A 19714-nucleotide genomic window follows, 5' to 3' on the forward strand; every position below is an offset into this window, starting at 1 on the left:
CCTTCCGAGGGATAAAATTTTCAATCATTCAAAAAGAAAAAACCTGCAATTCATGGATTAATCACATCAACGGGTCATATCACAAAGTGAATGGCCACAATATCCATAGGCAAGGACAAATAGATCTAACCATTGCATCGTCGAAGGAAACAAAAAAAAAATATATTCAAGTGCTTTTTAAAAAGGATCCTGCTCCTAAAACTATGGTGGCTTGATGTAGTCTCAAATATGCATTCTTTATAAGCACAATGTACCAACATTTGGAATACGAAAATTGGTGGGATGTACACTAGTCTGTCCTTCTTTTCACTACATCTACCCGTCAAGAAAGAGACAGTAGTTTCCACTCCCTTCTTTTTCTCGTTTCTATTAAGATTTGGTGCATAATCACAACAAAATAAAGCATAAAACAGCGAGAAAGAGAAATCATGGCACGAGATCCTATTCTAGCTCACCCTTTGACTAGAGTTACGTCCAGCAGAAGATTCCACTATAATTAGCATCTCGCACCTCTCGTTGCATCCTTCAATTATAAAAGAAAAAGAGTATATATAATAATAATTATTTATGAGCTCAAGTCCAAACTACTAACGAAAAATATGGGCTTAAATCGTAAAAGCCCTCTTGTATTCAGGGGGGTGCTACCCCCTTGAGATCTCCGCTGAAGCAGCTCCCCTAGACCTCCACCAGCTTAGCATGGATCGGGAATCATGTGCTTTCCTATCACAAGAGAGTAAGAGCAAAACCCCAACATTCCCCACTTCAGTTCGAAATGTCTCTCCTTTCTTGTTTGATGAAGATTCTCATGTAACTAGCTTCCCAGACACCATTTTTAATCTCCTAAATGCACCACATTCAGGAATGACATAAAGGGCTGCACTCCATAGACCAACTTAGAAAGTTGGTGGGAATCAAGATATTTGCCAATAACGTAAAAGATGTGGTGAAAAGTTGAAGCAGGATGAAAAGAATAACACAACCCTGCCAGACCGAGCAAAAGTATTTGTATTCACCAAGCCGCACTTTCAGTACCGATCTTCTAACGGTCTAGGTGGAAAAAGAGAAGGGACTTGAATCCAGAGCCATAAGACTCTCCATGCATTTCATCGCCTTTTGTTTTTCGAAACAAATACTCAACCAGTATGAACCTTTATCGAACTGGAAAAATGAAATGGTTTAAGCCTCTAGGTTCTAAATTCTAGTTGAACACACAAGATTGTCACTCCTCTACTAGAATATGGGTTTAAGGACGTATGAACTCCATTGTTAGTTTAAAGACAACATGCGCTTAATGAAAAAATCATCATGACAATCACAAAACATCTGCCAATACTGTTAATAAGTTGGTAAGCTAGAAAAGATGTCAAATAAGTGAAAGAAATTGGTAATTTTACCGCAGGAGCTGCCTCCAATGCTCCTTCACCAGCTGAAAAGCTCAAATGCTTCAGTCCACTTCCTTTTATGAACTTAGGACCCAGCCATAGAGACCCAAGAAAGAAACTTAAGCAGTTAATAAAGAGCAATCGCTCTGGCTCCCCATGAGGAAATTTGCTATTGAAGGAGGACAGGTGGCACAAAAAACAATGACATTTAAGATCTGAAATTTCAAACATACGTAGGTAAAGCCAGTAGCAAGCAACTCTGAGTGGTTAGTCCATTGGAGCATTCGTGCTAGCTCCTTCACCGATTGGATCTTCTCAAAGATCCCATAGTGGGGAATCTAATAGAAGATCAAAAGAACATATCAACACTACAAATCTCCATAGCATTGAACCAATTGGAAAAACTTCTATCAGTATATCAAAATTGAGAGCATAAACTTTCTTACTGCAAGAGACAAACGGCAGTCCACATATTCAAGAGCTTCATGAACGATAATAAGTTCTTCGTTACCCTGAATATCAGGAGCATGAGCTCTTTTAGGACATTATACCATGTGAAGTTAGTGTTGCAAAATCAACATTTTACGATGTCATGAAGTTGAAAAGCTTGATGAAAACACAAAAACATCACAAAAAGATCAGAAAAAGCTCTGATAGATGAAGTTTAAGCAGTCAGGAAGTTTTTGTCTATGTCCAGCATTCCTCAAAATGTGGCCACTCAACCATCATTCTAGGATTTCAAGCCATAGTTTTCTGTCCACACATCTGAGCAAACACATGATAGATGAACACTCTAACCATCTAACCGATCTGAAGACTTCAGAGGTACATACTGAAACTGGACATCATCCAATAATTCTGCAAATCCAAGCCATTTTTCTAAGTTGTTTACATGGAAAAGAGAAAACAACCCAAACAGATTCATAAAACAAGTGCATGTGATCCACAACTACTTTTGTCATCCATTCAGGTAAGATCTGTGATCCAACTTCTCTGCTGTATTTGACACATAGGAAGTACCAATGTCATCTACTAACTACTAATCTGCACAGTTGCAGGGATCTATAGGCCAAGTCAATCTTTCGTCTTTCTAGGACAACACTGATCATAAACTATCAGGGAAAGGATGACATACTACTGAGGCTACAACTGAACTTACAAATTGCCCTCACCTCTTTTCACGTATCAAGGATGGCCTACACTTTCTAAAGACAACAGAAAAACTAGGATCTTCTGTCAGATGCTCACAGGGACTCCTTACAGTTAAATTATTCAGATAACTATTCCCAAACAAATTTTGTTCACAGTAGTCAATGTGTAATCAACATGCAGAATTTTCAATTTGCAGAGGGGTATCTGGTGTCGCTTTAGTTTTAGCGTTTTGGCCGTAGCCGTTGCCCTTAGCATTTCACGTTTAACTTCTGTTTGATACCAAACACACCTACTCTTGAGAAAACTGTGAACATTAACATTTAAAATCAGAAATGAATTATTCATAATTTTTTGGTTTTAGCATGAACACTTGTTCCAATATTTTTGGTTTCAGTGGGAAAGCAAATATGACTTTTTGCTTGGTAAAGCGCTCTTGATCTTCCACTTCATCCAAAGCAGGGGAAAACCGTGCAATAAATTGTTTTCACAACTTCAGAGTATAAATCTTTGAATGAACATGAAAAATTAACAAAAAATGATGAGTAAAAAATCCAACCGATGATCAAACATACAGCACATAACATCTTCTGCTTACATATCCAAATCCACTAACTGTGTCAAAACCCATTATTCCAATGTCTAGATCTCCAGATAACAATTTTCTTACAATGTCCTTTGGTCGTTGAAACCAGACTTGCAAACTAGAGAGCTACAAGATACGTTAGCCACCAAATCACTTAAGAACAGTCAGCAGTACATAGAACAAACAACTGAAATACCAAATGTCCACAGTAAAACAAATTTAAACGGTGCCGCGGAGATTTTCTTACTTACTCTAATTACATTTTTTATGGAGAGTTTTCTATGCTATTTAGTTCAATTCATGTGCTTGTTTAGAAGCTGCAGTTTAGGTGAATAGACGAAAAACAAAGTTCAACCGGGTGACTTGTGTTAGTGCAAGTTTTCTGTTGAAGCCAATTTAGCAGTGTCAATTGGATATGACATGGTTAGTACTCTGTGGACATAGGCATACCTCATCTCATTTTCAAGAATGACTTGTTCAACCTTTTTCTCATTCAACAACTAAGTAGGGAATTGCCGCAATAACAATTTCGGAGACATAATATAGAAAATCATGTTTGTCCAAAACAGCCCGTTAGTTTGAAATGGTACCATTGTAAGACGGGCGTTATATCCTATTAATCCTAGGACTCTAGTTCCACATTCTATCTGCTCGAACTTTCCCGCTGCTTTTCGACAAAAAATAAAATAAAATCCTGCCGCTTCCTCAACGGGTCAGTCTATGATGACTCTGCAGAACTGCGGTTGGGAGCCTTTCAATCAATTCTACATCTGATGGTTAGTTTCTCGTAGTGAATGTAACATTCAAGTAGAGACCACCTTGCCCATAGTCAACAAGACTTGCGTTTAGGGCAAAAGGAGGAGCTGTGATCAAAGAGTGTGATTATGGCCAAATCCTCTCTTTTCATAATGATTACCAGTTCATGAGTGACTTTAACAACGCTTAAATACATCAAACCACCCAGCAGTAATTCCTTCAAAAGCACCAGTGTCCTCACTGCTATTGCTAACATTTGACTAGCCATTTTTTATTAGGGTATGAGAAGGAAAAGGAAACCATGCTATGCTATGTTCGCTATAGTGCACACTGAGCCGAAAATCCAAGGCCCCCATAATAGAAATTGACTCCAACTGTACTGGGTCATGTCATATGCTTCTCGAGATTCTCCGGGTCTCTCTGTGGATCTGTCGTTGACGAATTTAAGATTGCGGAAATAGGACGCCCTTCCATAACCTTTGGACGGGAAGTGGCCGCTCTCCATTTGGGTTCTCGTGTGTTGGCCATGCGGTTCCGTATTGATTGTCTCCCCGCCCTGCTGAATTGCATCGGCATGGCTACTAAGAGAAGTGAAGATTTCTTTGGGCCAGTATCCTACATCCTCGTTCCCAATGCGCAGCAACCAATTTCCAATGACTTGATCCTGAAATATTTTTGTTAAAAGACATAAGACTAAGAAAATATCCCATGGATATTCACCTAAAAGTTTGGTCCATTACCTTCGTTATGGCTATACTTATGTCATGTTGGAGTGCACCATAGGTGGAAACTGGTGCAAGCGGAGAGCCTGGACGAAATTTGCTACTTCTTAGTTCGAATCCCTTGCATCCGAGATCGTAGGAGCCGGTACACTGATAGGCATCCCTCTAAAATTCCGCCCAAGGAATGCATGTGAATGTTTATATGTTTGTAAAAAAATTGTAAAAGTCAAAAGAGTTCACAACCCACTATCCAGTATACGAAAATCCTTGCCTGGTTGATGGGAGGAGACCTTGAATCGACCTACAATAAGAATACAAACCACTTATCTTCTACGTCTACACACATTTGGAATGTCAATCATACTAAAATTGTTAAGATATGTCTCGAATTTAAGCTTATCAAATAAAACTTGGGTCAAAGTGAAGTTCCTGAGTGCATGGACACGTGAAGTGCATGGACTCTTCGTGAAGATTACGAAGGAAAAAAATAAAAGGAAATATGGGCACATTATTTCCTTTCTACTGGAGTTCGTCAAAGTACAAATTTATGTGCACTTTCTTGACTTCTTGAAGTTACGGTCAAGAATTGTTAACCGAATCTCACTTGGATTTTATTTCCTATTTTTACTCTGTTGGACTTCTTTGACCGGTCAAAGTTGGGACTTCCTCAGGCGGTGGCATATATTAACGTATCTAAGGGTTTTCCTCTTTAGGGTGGTTTTCTAGCAAGTGGCATATATATTTGCAGAGAGCGCCGTTGTTGATTGCACGAAGGCCTTGAAGCACCGATTTCGTGTGAGTGCTTGGTGTGCCAAAGTTGATGCAGAGATCTTGAAGCACCGGTTATCGAGTGCTAGCTCGTGGGATTTATTCCGTGGCATTACATCAAGTATTCAAGTGTCAAAGCTAATTAAATCTTGTGAGCCTAAGATTTGTTTGAATTCCTTTGCGAGATTGAGAGATTATTTCGTTAGGAATTTGGGGCTAAACATCGTGTGCATTCTTGAATGTAATTGGGGCTTGGGAAACACTATGAGTGTTTGAGTGACTCGAGTGTAGTTCTATAATCTCCGTGTATCGCTCGTTCTATAGTGGAATTCGTTGCTGCTCTCCCCGTGAACGCAAGTCTCTATGACCGAACCACGTACATCTGATGTCCGATTTATTTTCTTGTTCTGTCTATTTATTGTTCGATTGCTTGTTCCGCGCAACAATTGGTTCGATCGCTTGTTCCGCGCAACAATTGGTATCAGAGCTAGGCTTATCGAGTTGAAGCGAATCGATGGCAACAGAAGAAATAAAAGTGAAAATCGACAAATTTGAGGGAAATGACTTTGGTTTCTGAAAGATGCGGATTGAAGACTATCTATATCGGATGAAGCCGCACTTGCCCCTGTGCGGGGAGAAACTAGATATGATGAAGCAAGCTGATTGGGAATTCTTGGATAGACGAGCGCTGGGTGTTATTCGACCGACGTTGGCTCGTAACGTCGCGTTTAATATCGTCAAAGAGAAGACCACTGCGGGTTTGATGAAAGCCCTATCGGATATGTATGAGAAGCCCTCTGCGATCAACAAGGTCTATTTGATGCGACGTCGGTTTAATTTGAAGATGAGCGAAGGTGCGTCGGTTGCTAATCATATCAATGAATTTAATGTGATTGTTAGTCAATTGAGTTCGGTTGATATTGACTTTGAAGATGAGGTATGTGCTTTGATTCTATTATCATCATTGCACGATAGCTGGAATACTACTATTACTGCTGTTAGTAATTCCTCTGGGTCAACAAGTTTGATGTTCGATGATATTCGAGATTTCATTTTAAGTGAGGACATCCGTAGAAGAGAATCTCGCAAATATGTATATACTGTTTTAGTAGGTGAAAATAGAGGAAGAACCGATACTCGTGGTAGTAGAAGTAGTATGAACTCGAATAGGCGCAATCGGTTTAGGATCGGCGATGCTGTTTGTTGGAACTGTGGCAAGAGATGGCATCTTAGAAGGAATTACTTAAAGCTGAAAAACGAGAAAGGTAAGGAAATTAGAGTTGAATGTGCGGATGATATTGCAGCTCTAGCAGAAAATTCTGACGGTGTCGATAGGGTCTTGTCTGTCACTGAGAATTCGTCATTTGACGGATGGATTATGGATTCTGGTTGTTCTTTTCATGCTACACCAAATAGGAACTGGTTTGCTACTTATCGGTGCACGGATAGTAGTAAAGTGCGGTTGGGGAACAACGTTGAATGCGATGTTGTGGGTGTTGGTGATGTTAAAATTAGGATGCATGATGGTATTGTGAGGACACCGACTAGAGTAAAATACGTTCCGGAATTGAAAAAGAACTTAATTTCCTTGGGTGCTCTAGATTCAGTTGGATGCAGGTATTCTTCACAAGATGGAGTTCTGAAGATTATTCGAGGTGCCCCGGTGATAATGAAAGGAATCAAGCATGGTAGCTTGTATGAACTTCAAGGTGAGACATTGACAGGCTTCGCTCCGGAGACGTCGGCATCCGTTCGAGAGTCTAACGAATGCTTGAGAAAGACCTTGGTGTACGTGCCGAAGCACAAGTTTGATCTTGTTGTCGGGAACACGCGATCGAGAGCTTTGATCGAGACGGAAACTAGTAAGTCGATCAAGCATATGCGACCGACAAGTAGCATGGAATCCCTTTCGAAAGCTGGTAAATAAATTCTGCATGACAAAGGGCATAGTGAAACATCGCCTTGTGCCAATAAACCACAACAGTTTGCGGAATTGATGAGCGGGAACATTACTAGGGATGGGCCATAAAATGATCTCTAGTGCTTTGGTATGGCTAGGAGAATTCTAGCAGATACGCTTGGTATGATGAGCTATCTGATGAATATATCTTCATCGATGCGATCGGATTTTGGACTCCCAAAGAAGTGTGGTCGGAGTAATGTTGCTTTGATTATTCTACTTTTGGAATGTTTGATTGCCCGTGTTATTATCGAGTAAGTGATGGTAAGCTCGATGTGAGGGCAAGGTGCATATTCCATGGCTATGCACGAGGTGAGCGAGGCTATCGGTTGTGGTGGCCGAATATAAATTCACCTGTTCATAGCAGAAAAGTTACTTTTGACAAGTCTCCAGTACTTCAGGCTAGGAGTGATTATAGTAGTGTTCATACGGATCCGGACGGTGTTCGGCTTGAGATGGAGTTGCAACCCGAAACTCCCGAGGTAGCGAATACTAACGTTGTAATCGACACGGATGGTGCTTATAGCGAGGTGGAGCTTGTAGAGCCAATTGTTGCTTGAATCGCTGATATTGACAAGTTACGTATTCGATCTTCCGACAGTTATGGATGCAATGGTGGTTTTGCTTTATACGTGGTTAAGGAGCTCGTATCATAAAGTTCTTGTGGAGCGGTTAAATGTGCATATGGAGTTGGTGTTCTGATGAGGTCTTCGGTTATGGCGAAGTTCAAGCGCGGCTTGAACTTGAAAAATATCTGTGGCGGTTGAGCCCATCAGGGCTGTTGGGAGAGTAGTAACGATGATATTCAAATATTTAGTGAAGCGATTGTGACATGGCTCAAATATCGAGCCAAGGTGGAGATTGTTAAGAGATGTCTCGAATTTAAGCTTATCAAATAAAACTCGGGTCAAAGTGAAGTTCCCGAGTGCATGGACACGTGAAGTGCATGGATTCTTTGTGAAGATTACGAAGGAAAAAAATAAAAGGAAATATGGGCACACTATTTCCTTTCTACTGGAGTTCGTCAAAGTACAAATTTATGTGCACTTTCTTGACTTCTTGAAGTTACGGGCAAGAATTGTTAACCGAATCTCACTTGGATTTTATTTCCTATTTTTACTCTATTGGACTTCTTTGACCGGTCAAAGTTGGGACTTCCTCAGGCGGTGGCATATATTAACGTATCTAAGGGTTTTCCTCTTTAGGGTGGTTTTCTGGCAAGTGACATATATATTTGCAGAGAGCGTCGTTGTTGATTGCACGAAGGCCTTGAAGCACTGATTTCATGTGAGTGCTTGGTGTGCCAAAGTTGATGCAGAGTTCTTGAAGCACCGGTTATCGAGTGCTTGCTCGTGGGATTTATTCCGTGGAATTACATCAAATATTCAAGTGTCAAAGCTGATTAAATCTTGTGAGTCTAAGATTTATTTTAATTCCTTTGCAAGATTGAGAGATTATTTCATTAAGAATTTGAGGCTAAACAACGTGCGCATTCTTGAATGTAATTGGGGCTTGGGAAACACTATGAGTGTTTGAGTGACTCGAGTGTGGTTATGTAATCTCCGTGTATCGCTCGTTCTATAGTGTAATTCGTTGCTCCTCTCCCCGTGGACGTAGGTCTCTACGATCGAACCACGTACATCCGGTGTCCGATTTATTTTCTTGTTCTGTCTATTTATTGTTCGATCGCTTGTTCCGCGCAACAAAAATGATCAGATTCTATCATTCTTATGTTCTTACAAGCAATTCGGCCTCCACAGTGTTCAAATTCTCTCCGGAGCCTGATGTCACCCAAATTTGAGAGAAAGTGACTGCCGGCTTATTACTGTTGGATTCCACACGTTAATTGTTGCACGTGCTCCCAAGAAGATGCCATGGGCCAAACTTACTGCAGCATACTGACCAGTGAATCTTAAGACGCATAAACAAAAAGCAATTCGAAATCAACAGCACTGTAAATCTTCTGGTGATGTATTGCACTTACTTCATGACGTCTAGGCGGAAGTACCTCGAAGACATTTCCCGCTCAGATTGAGCGGCTTCAAATCTGGAGTCAATGGTAGATTTAGCTGCTTCACGTTTGGTTTCATTTATCCATAAACAAGCCAGTTTCAGTGATTGTTGAATAAGGAGGTTGAATAGAGTAAAGAAATGAAGTAGAAACAGGCAGTGCTAAGTAATACCTCTGTGGCATAGCTTGGTCACAGCGATTGTCGACAAAATCATCCAAACGGCAAAGATTATTATAGAGCTTGCATTAAGAACAGAGCCATTGCAGAAAAGAGATCCTGGAAATGAGCAAATGAGAGTCCCTTGCATGTATTGATGTCCATACCTCGAATTCTCCTTTTATATACTATCAAATATTACTTGGAAAAGATGACTCAGATTTGAGCTACTCCGGTGGAGAATGTATGTCTAAGCATAAGTGGAATTGGAAAGGGAATACTTGTTCTGCACATGAAAGCAATTAATGGTCAAGGCAGGCTTCACGTGTTCATTTGATTTCCTTTGACGTGACATTCTTCTTGATCAACATCCAGTCAGCAATCCATATATTTCCTCTACCCCCTCTTTTGTTGCTTGTGGCAGGTTATGAGCGGTATTTTCCATGTGAGCCTCAACCCTGCGATTTCTTTCTATATATATTGGCATAAATTACTCTAACACCCTGGATTTTGAAAGCATTGCAGTGGCATTCTGAATGACGTTTTGATCGCAAATGTAGTGATTGTTACTAGATAGTCGATACATAGGGACAATGTTATAAGTGGTCCATATACATGTGTTGGCAATTATCCCGCTACTTGTTGTTAGTTCAAAATGGTCCATATACATTTTAAAATGTCCACCATTGGCCATTCCCTTAATCTAGTCACTATAATGTCAAGTTGGACACCGCAGCGCGTGTTGTGGTGAACACTCTTAAACAGTACATGGATCATTATGGAAAAAGAAGTAAAGTAGTGTCAGCGCCTGCCCTTAATCCAACTCTAATGCCAACCTTATCAGGACCCCCACCATAATCCATGCTATAAACACGTTCTGTTTTAATCTTTTATTACGTATATAATAGGATGCATGCGGAAGATTGAACTAAAATACAAATGCATGCAAAACAAAACGGAAAGCACAACTCTTAAAATGTATGGTATTAATAGGATTCGCTAATCTATATCATATGTACATAGCATTCATGTAGCTAGATCATTCAGCAAATTGTGAAAATAGGTACTTTTTAGTTTCATAAAAGGTTTAAGTACATCATATTTAAAACAAAACAAAGGAATGCTCCGGGAGGAATCAAAAAGTAAAAGCTACTCTAGAATACTACATTGAGCACCGTCTCGTACTCCCATGCCAAGCTAGTTTGTTCCTTAGCCAGTAGTATCTGGGTACCTAGGTATCTGAAAAGAGGGAACAACTATAGAGTGAGTCGAAGCTCAATAGGTAAGACTTCTAACTAATGACTAGGCAATCCATTCGCCATTCATTCAAACACAACTTATAAATCGGAAAGCAATACAACACTAATTGGAAATCACCACAAAACATAAGCACAGAGGGTTATAAGACAATCAAGTGTCCATGAGCTAAATTGAACATGACAGGGCCACAAAACCACTTTGAACCTTCCCTTCACCAAATTAAGGCCGAACGCCCTTATAGACTCAATTCCAATCCGCGTCAAACTAGTGACCCATCAAACGAGCCAGCTTTAATTTCCATCTGCCCAACGTCAGGCAACACCCATGTAACTAGCGAACTCACCACGCAAGAATCAAACCTCATGGGTCTTTCCCCAAATCGTATGGCATGTTGGAATGCTAGACTCGCGTGTCACTAGAGTGTCCGGAGAGCCGATCATGTATTTTCGGCATGTCGGAGAGGGATGGATAGTGTTGTGATATGACACGACACGAAGCTTCTCGAAGAATGTCGGTGCTTCTTAGTTTGAAAGTATAAACTAACTTGTATAAATAATCTTAAACAAATTAAAAAGAATTGCCAGCACAAATACATAGATCGTTAAACTGAAAACTTGGCACCAGACGAAGGGCCACTGTAAGTTGTTGTAGGCTAATATTTACAATGGAAAAGAAAGAATGCAGAGCAATGTTGACTCTTGCCTGCACGGGCTATTTTGCCTCTAATTCAGTTTAGCATACTACTTAAGTATTTTAAATAACATTAATTATGTGATCCCATTGAACTTCTTAACATTACTGAAATGGACAGTCCAGTCCATTCAAAGAAAAGAAATCCCAACAATAGAAATACGTAGAACCATCATTACTGGATTAAGACTAAATTTTTGGAATAAGTATACTGAAAGTTCTAAAACTTAACGCGAAAGCACAATTGAGTCCCAAAACTTGCCAAATTGGTGCAGTCGACTCCTTCCGTTAGCTTCGTCAAATTTGTCTAACGGAACACACTAATCGATGTGGTTTATTTTAATCATTTCTCTCTTCCACATGGCAAAGAGTGATTAAAAAGAGGGCGATATGCACTAGAATTCTTAAAACTTATTACAAAAATGTGATTAAGTCCTAAAATTTTCAAAAAGTGCAACCATATCTAAATGCAGAAAAAGGGACTGAAGCACAATGGTAGGCTTTCCCAGGGAGAAAAGATGGGAATCAAGCTTTTTTTTTTAGTGTTAGAGGCTTCATTGAGAAGCGAAGTACTCCATAAAAGGGATATTGTCGTTTTCCCTAGGGGTGAGCAAAAAGGACCACCCGGATCGGGATCGCCCGGACCGGACCGGGATCGATGGTCCGGTTCCCGATTTTAGGGAGATCCGGTCCGGTTCCCGATTTTAGGGCCTAGGACCGAACCGGTCTTTTTTTTTTTTAATTTTTTTTTAAAAAACAAACCTAACGTTTACTTGTTGTTTAGGTTTAGGTCATTTAGAGTTTGATCCAGAGCTGCCAATTGCAAAGGCCTTGACTTCTCCGAGCTCGTGGTACACCGACCATTGTTTCCTCAACCTTGAGCTTGACCACGTCTTCTATTAAAGTGTGCATACATTTTTCGGAGCTGCTGACAGGAAACCCTTAGAACAGCCCGGGAACCAAACCGGACCGACGGTCCGGTCCGGTTCCCGATTCCGAGGGTGGCCGGTCCGGTCTGTGGTTTCGAAAAGTGAGAATCGGGACCACCGGTCCGGTTCCCAATTTTGTATAGGAACCGGACCGGATCGGAAACCGCTCACCTTTAATTTTCCCCATGTAAAGCTTCGTCCATAACTATAGCATCTTCGGGACTCTTGTTAATTAGAAGCATCCCTTTCCAAAAGCTATATGAACAATTAGAAGACATATGCAAAAAGGGCTTTCACTCCCATACCTTTAATGCCTTAAAAAATAAGCTATAAAGAGAAAGATCGATCTCGATAATGATGACTCCATAGCTTATTGGAATGATCTTTTGGTGGGAAATGGCCGGAAAGTGTTCTTGCCTCTATCATTAGCTTGGGTAGTCCCCCGTTTCTGGTGTTTTAGTTAAAATTGATCAAATTGATAAAATCAATTCCTTTGGTTAACACTATCAATTTGATTAACTAAACATGATGTGGCATTTTTAAATTAATTTATATATATCATATATTGCATTTTTTATTATTACTTTTATTGAGATCCTATGTAAATTAAATTGAAAAATAAATTATAAAAAAAATCTCATTTTAAAAGAGAAAACAACACAGACGAAAAAAATAAAAACAAAGGAGGCAAGCAGGGCTAGCTGGTATGGGACACCCATGGGATATTTTATCAATTTGATAAGTTTTACTTCATTGAAATTTTTTGGCAAATAAAAATATCTGCTGCTGAACGACGTCATTGTGGATAATTTACTTTTCCAAAACGACGTCTCTCTTCTCGTAGTTCCAACGTGGTCTCCTTCCGTCCCCAGCTGACAAACCGTTTGAGCCCCAAACCCCAACTCGTGTACTCTGAAGCCTATATCCAATCTCGATTCTCTTCTTGTCGATCGCGAGCTCCGGCGGGAGTCTCGGCGGCAGATCGAGCGGCGTCGACGACGGAGACGGCAACGGCGACTATCTCCAAGCCTCTCTCGTCGCGCAGGTATCTCTCTCTGCATTCCACCTTAGCTTTTTGAACTGTTCAATGCGGCCAGAATGTGTCTTCGGATGTGTGGTTTCTTTTTATCTGTTCAACGCCGCGGTATCGCACTCTCCTTGTTGCAGGTAACAATCGCATTGTTACCTCAGTTTGAGCTTTCCTACAACATATGGATTGTGATATTGATCACGAAGTTGTTTTGGACCGGCTTGTCCTAGTTAAAATTTGATTTGCATGTTGAAATGTTCTCACATACTTGTAATGAACAGTTTCTGCACGAATTTGCCAGAAGTCATCTGACGTAGCAATCACCTGCTGTTTTAAGAGGAAGGAGGACCTATGCCGACTCGTTGGTATATTATTTAAGACGGCTGAATACTGGAAATTTTCCCAAGCTTTTGTGACGATGGTATTAGACCTTTTTATTGTTCGCTTTCAATCGGAGAGGGTTATCTATTGCCCTGGGTTGCAGCGTTGAATACCAAGAAAAGTTTTTTTTTGGGAAAGCTTTCTTGCTTCTTATTTAATATGATTTATTTGCCACCTCTCTCTCTCCCCTGCCCCTCATGACTTGTCAGCCCATTGTCCCATCAAACAAACTAGCTCTCAAAAAGAAATTCTTAATCTCTCCCCTCGAACGCTCGGAACTTCTGCTCCATTATGTTTATCCCACTTTCACCAGCTCCATCAAAACTCTACTTCAAGAAAGAGAGTCTAACGAACCTGTCTTCAATTTATTGAGTGAAATCATCAAAAGAAAAGAAATTGACAGAGTAAACAGAGCCAAGTAAAAACATGGAGAGCAGAGGACCTGAAAAGAACAGGGAATGCTCAGAGTCAAGCCTTTGATGAAGCTTCCGATGCATGCAATTCACATTCTTCTTGGTCATCTATTAAGTTAATTGACACCTAAGTTGAAGTGACGCGTGGCTAGACAGGGGCACTATGTTTTTAGTACTGTTATTGGTTTGAATTGTCCCCACTGCTATTGCTATTTCTTTTTGCATTTCTTCTCTGATAAACAGGGCCAAAGAGGTTCTTGGTTTAGTTGATGTGCATGACCCTGTTCCCGACGATAGCTGCGTTGAGGTCTAGACCTCGGTCTGGTTCCCGATTGAACCAATAAACTGGCTGGTGTAATTCACTTCGCACGTCGTTGGCTTGATATCACAACTACCTAAGAAATTACCATACAAGTGAGCATTTGCAGAAAAATATGAATGTGCCATAAAAAGAGTTGCAATGTTTTTCATGTACATATTCTGACACTGAGACTTAGCAATCTCTTTGTTGATTATCCATTGGCAAAACCTCAACTAATTTCCCTTTATTTAATTAGTAATACTTCAGTATACATAAACAGCATTGTTCTATTGTTTAGGAAATGCTCAGAGCTAGAGCTGCGCTGCCTATTACTGCTTCAAAGAGTGAGATTTTCCAACTGCTGAAGGAGAACAATGTTCTTGTTGTTTGTGGGGAACCAGATTCTGGCAAGACAACTCAGGTGAAAGTTGTACTTAATTTTCTTAAAGATTGTCTGCTCTCTGATGATTTAAAAACATGATTGTGGATGGGTTGAGATGTGCTTGATTGAATCCGATTGTTACCATATTCTCAAGCGGTGATATCATCTTGGTCGGGCATTTCCTTATTTGCTTTCAAATGGCCTTTGTTGCATGTTCCCCAATTTATATTGGATTACCTGATTGAATCCAGATGTGGTGGATATCATAACATCATATGCGCACAGCCAGGAAGAATAGCGGTCAGTTGAGAATTTCTTCAACGTATTCTCTCAGTGGTGACATTTTAATTGCTCATGGGAGAGTAGATTCCTAATGTTTGCTTCATTAGTGGTTTTCCTTTATATCTATGCCTGTCTCATTTTTAATTATGGCTTCTGTGGTTTCTTAACACTGTTCGTTGAAGCTGAGTTGTGAGGTTGCTGCTTAAACTTTCATGCATTGATAGATTGTCCATGCGTAGAGGGGCAGTGATTTCTTTGTTAAATTTTTCCAGCACAATGGAAAATACTTTTCTTAGGAAAGATTCAAAACCCAACAGTTTACATCCCAACTACAGCAGAAAAGCCTTTGGCCTCATCTTCTTCAAAGAAGAAGGAAGTTGGGGGTTGAGAAAACCAATTCAGGGAGTACGTCCTGTCCTACAATTAGTAGCAACCTGATGAGCATATGTATTTGCTTTATTTTTCCAACATAAAAGTTTTACTTCTGCACTGTTCTGTATCTGTATTTGTTGTTAGCTGAGCGGTGGACGTCTATCTTTAAAATAATCATCTTCATTTCCCCTTTTGAAGTGAGTATTAATTTTTCTGAATCATCCTTCCACTTCGATTTTCGTCCTCCCTTACGTTCTGATGTTGATTGCTTAAGCCTTGTTTACTTCTTCATCTGAAGATGTATTCTCTTGCAATCTCCGGCTAACAAGATGCTTGTGCTATCTCTCGCAGTCGCTCCTGCTGCATCCTCTCTGGAGTGATCATAAGCTCCATTCCAACTCATAAATACAACTCTCTCATCGCCTCTCATCCTCTTTGCACTGAACCATTCCTTCTCCTCATAATATTTCCTTTCTCGAACCCCAGTATTCCGCATCAATGTTGTCAAAATTGAGCAATTCGAATTGGCTGTGTTAAAATCATGTTACTCGATTTGATTCAAACTCTGAGTTCTGGTTGATTAACTCTTTAAATGATTCTGTCTCATATGATTGAGTGGTAAACGAGAATGATTCGTGTCCAAAGATGACAAGTAATATTTTCAGCTTAATTTAGAACATTATTTGAACCTAATTTAGGATTTTGGATTGGTTGGGAGCAAGTTCCATGAGTGGTGGCCTCCTCTATTATATGGGACTACACCTTGCAACTTCAAAGAAAATTTATAACAAAAGACTGTGAAGTTCCTCTGACACGGGGGGAATAACCCAATTGCCCTTCAAAAAGTATCTCCGAGCAAAGTTAATGAAAAGGCTATCCCTAATGTACTGTGCTCTTTACATGCAGCATACCCCGTTCCTAATCCTGTACCTTATGCTATCGGTAGTATGTGCCGCTAATTTATAGTGATAAAGCTTGGAGGTTGGACTCAGGATTCAATAGATCAATTCCTCTTACCTAATCTTAATGTTGATCTGATCCATCTTTATGTCACGTATTGGACTTGATGCAATGCGTATGCATCCTATTTGAATGATGTATGGGAAGAAGTCAGTAGTCCTTAAACTCATTTGAGATCCTTTATCGGGGTCTTGATCCTGATAGCTTCTATTCTTATCGATTGCTGCTTACTAGTCCTAATAGCTGGCAACCTTTTCAGATACTCAAGTTTCTCTTATCCAACGCGCTACTGCTTTTTTTTTTTCCCTCTCTTAATATTTTGTTGACTGTTCAATTTATGTGTCTTTAAGCTATACTGGGGAAGCCCCATAAGGTGGGAAACTGAAGCACTCAATAACCTGCCTATACTCTTTCTACTTTACCATTCACCTGACAACCAATGGATGCTGAAACAAGCATTTCATCTTGCATCAGAATGATCATGTGAGCATGGCTCATGTGGGTCACCGAACATATGCAGGTTGCCAAGTATGTTAGGGCAATTTGGGAGGGATTAATTTTGTTAGGCAGGCCAAAAGAAGAACGACGTTTCTATAACCTGTGGGGAGATGATCCCAACTCAAAAGACAGGGCTCGTCATCTAAGCCTAGCCTATATCCCTGCCCCAAATCCCAAATTACCAGGTGATCCGTCTTTCACAGTTCATAATAGTCAATCCGGTATGTTTTTATGTCTTGATTCATTTTGAAACAATAGTAATACCCCTTTCTTCTGTCCTCTTTGCCAGGGCTTGAAGAATCTTATAATCCTTCTTTAGAATATGTATGGACCTCTCAAAAGCGTGCCAGCTTATGAAAATGCTGTTAATGACTCTTTTGAGCGATGTATGGATCTCTACATGTCATATAGGCCTTGGAAAAAATGTGTAAGTCATTACAGCTGGCCTGGATGATACGAGAGGAGACCAATGCTGCCTTTGGGTATGATTATGTACTTTCTAGCAAGTAGAAACTGCAATTCAAAATTCATCAATGAATTGATTTTTGCAACGTAATGCCTCAGCTTAACATTGACCCCGAGTCTTTGACATCCATGTTATCTAGCCGGAAGGATCTTAAGCCTTGTCAAGTGACATGTTATCTTGAGTACAAAGGTTATGAGGGTGCAGCTGTGTCAATTTCTGCTGAAGCTTCAGGGCAGTGGATTGCTTCAGGTGCATGTGATCTCACATATTCTTCTTTCTTTGAATTTCATGACTTTTAGACTCACCAAATCTCATTCTCGTCTTCTATTGTGGCAAATGAAGGTTCTGCTGATGGAACTGTTCGCATTTGGGAGGTTTGAAACTGGCAGATGTTGTGGGGTGTGGACTATAGGTGAACTGGTCCAGTGTGTATCCTGGAATCCATTGCCGGAGCTTCCAATTTTTGGCAATTGCTGCGTGAGTTCTAGCAGTTTGGTGTTTGATCTCCTATCCTTGTCCTAGCTTCACATGTTTATGCTGATGTTCTTTTGCCTTATTTGTCTCTGCAGGGGCCAAGATATCCTACTTCTTAACACAGGACTGGTAATGTAAAAGACCAGGAGAAGATTAAGGAACTTCTCCAGGTTGAAGTATCTGGGACAGCAGGTGACTTTGGTTGGTTTGTTACCATTTTTATGCAACTCTGAAGTTCAGACATGTTTGCTGACATTTTGACTTGGTGAAGATTGAGCTCATCACGATTTAACAATTCAATGAGGAGTCCTCATTGGATTGGGATTCTTTTCCTCATTGAGCAAGTAGTTTTATCCCCTTGGTGTCCTATATTAAATATCTCTTTTCTTTTCAGAATAATTAGTAGTCTTAGTTTTAAATTTTTGTGTGAATTCATTTTCTTTTTCCTATTATTAATAAGGTCATTCTGTTTTGTGTTTAGACATTTACTACTTAGATCGTTTGTTCTTTAGAGGGTTTCTACCCTAACTTAAAATCACATTTAATAGTATGTAAACACATGCTCTATTGTGGAGACATAGTCTACCTAATTTGGTTTAAATTTTAGTAGTCATTTGCTTTGGAAGCATGTGATGCAATAAATGCTTTATAAACCCAGTGGTAATCCTTTTGAGATATCATTGTCAGTCTTCTAAAAAATTTGGGCTCATTGTTTTGGAACTCATCTTCCTATGTCAAATTTGTTTAAAGTTTTGTTTGAAGTTAATTTTAACTTTGTCGGATGTATGGCTGTGCATAGATGAGCAACCCTTGGTGAGCTGGCTTCGAGATGATAGGCACAAGCATGAGGCAATCAAATTTAGACATTTGAAGGTACCCTTTTAGAATTTATTCGAATTATTTTGTGCTCTAGTCGTCGTTATCTGCAGACCTTTTCAGTAAAGTCATGGGTGGTGGTTTCTTGGGTTTGTGCAGACCGTGACCTCAGTTGAATGGCTTCGCAAAGGAGACTATTTATCCACCGTGTGCCTGCAGATATCCTTGTGTGTTAGTGCTTTATAACAATGCATCTCTTTGAGGGGTCGTTGAATACGTGGTTTGAAGAGAAGTGAATGCTTCCGGCATCGGGAAATATATGTAGCACTAATAGCGTGGCTTACGTGAAAGAACACAGAACATCCATTGCTGTAGTAGTAGGTAAATTTTTTTCCCCGGAAGGTATGTAGGGAAAAGGTTTGTAGAAACTAAATGCGGCGTTGTATGCAAGACAAGAATCTGTGTCAATCATGGTGAGGTCTCGTTAGTAATCTTAGGCATCTAAAACATAGTCTTCATTTGATTTGAAGTACTAGAAACCATGATGAAGTCTCGTTAGTCATCCTAAATCCACCTTCATTGAATATGAAGTGGGGAGACCTTTGTCACTAAAGTAACATGTTATAAATAAACCATTCACTTCGCATCCGATGAATTGGGAGGTGATGACCCTATCTTGGATAAGTGATGAACTTAGGGTTCTTGTGACTTTGGTTTCGAGGGTCCACATTTCCAATAAGATAGGAAGTGTCTAGTGTAAATATACTTTGGCCTTAACTAAAAAGCGTTTTTAGTTGGAGGGAGCACAAAAAAAAAAAAAATAAAAAAAAAATAACGTAGTTCTTTAGTCAATCCCCAACTCCAATCGATGGGAAGTGTGTAGACCATCGTCACTAAAGTCACTTGTGATGAATAAACCATTCACTTTGCATCCCTTGAATTGGGAGGTGATGACCCAATCTTGGATCA

General features: G+C 40.0%; 1 long non-coding RNA gene across 2 annotated transcripts; it reads left to right on the top strand.

The window, feature by feature from the left end:
• Positions 1-17325: 17325 nt before the first annotated feature.
• On the top strand, positions 17326-18418 carry LOC115729932. Of its 2 annotated transcripts, none has more exons than XR_007198417.1 (3): positions 17326-17416; positions 17554-17932; positions 18025-18418. It is a non-coding gene; the product is annotated as an uncharacterized LOC115729932 (long non-coding RNA). The 2 variants fall into 2 exon arrangements; XR_004014010.2 differs by lacking the exon at positions 17326-17416 and having other exon boundaries at positions 17622-17704; positions 17798-17932.
• The last annotated feature ends 1296 nt before the right edge of the window (positions 18419-19714 follow it).

The sequence above is a fragment of the Rhodamnia argentea genome, chromosome 5 (genome assembly GCF_020921035.1).
Source record: "Rhodamnia argentea isolate NSW1041297 chromosome 5, ASM2092103v1, whole genome shotgun sequence".
NCBI lineage: Eukaryota > Viridiplantae > Streptophyta > Magnoliopsida > Myrtales > Myrtaceae > Rhodamnia > Rhodamnia argentea.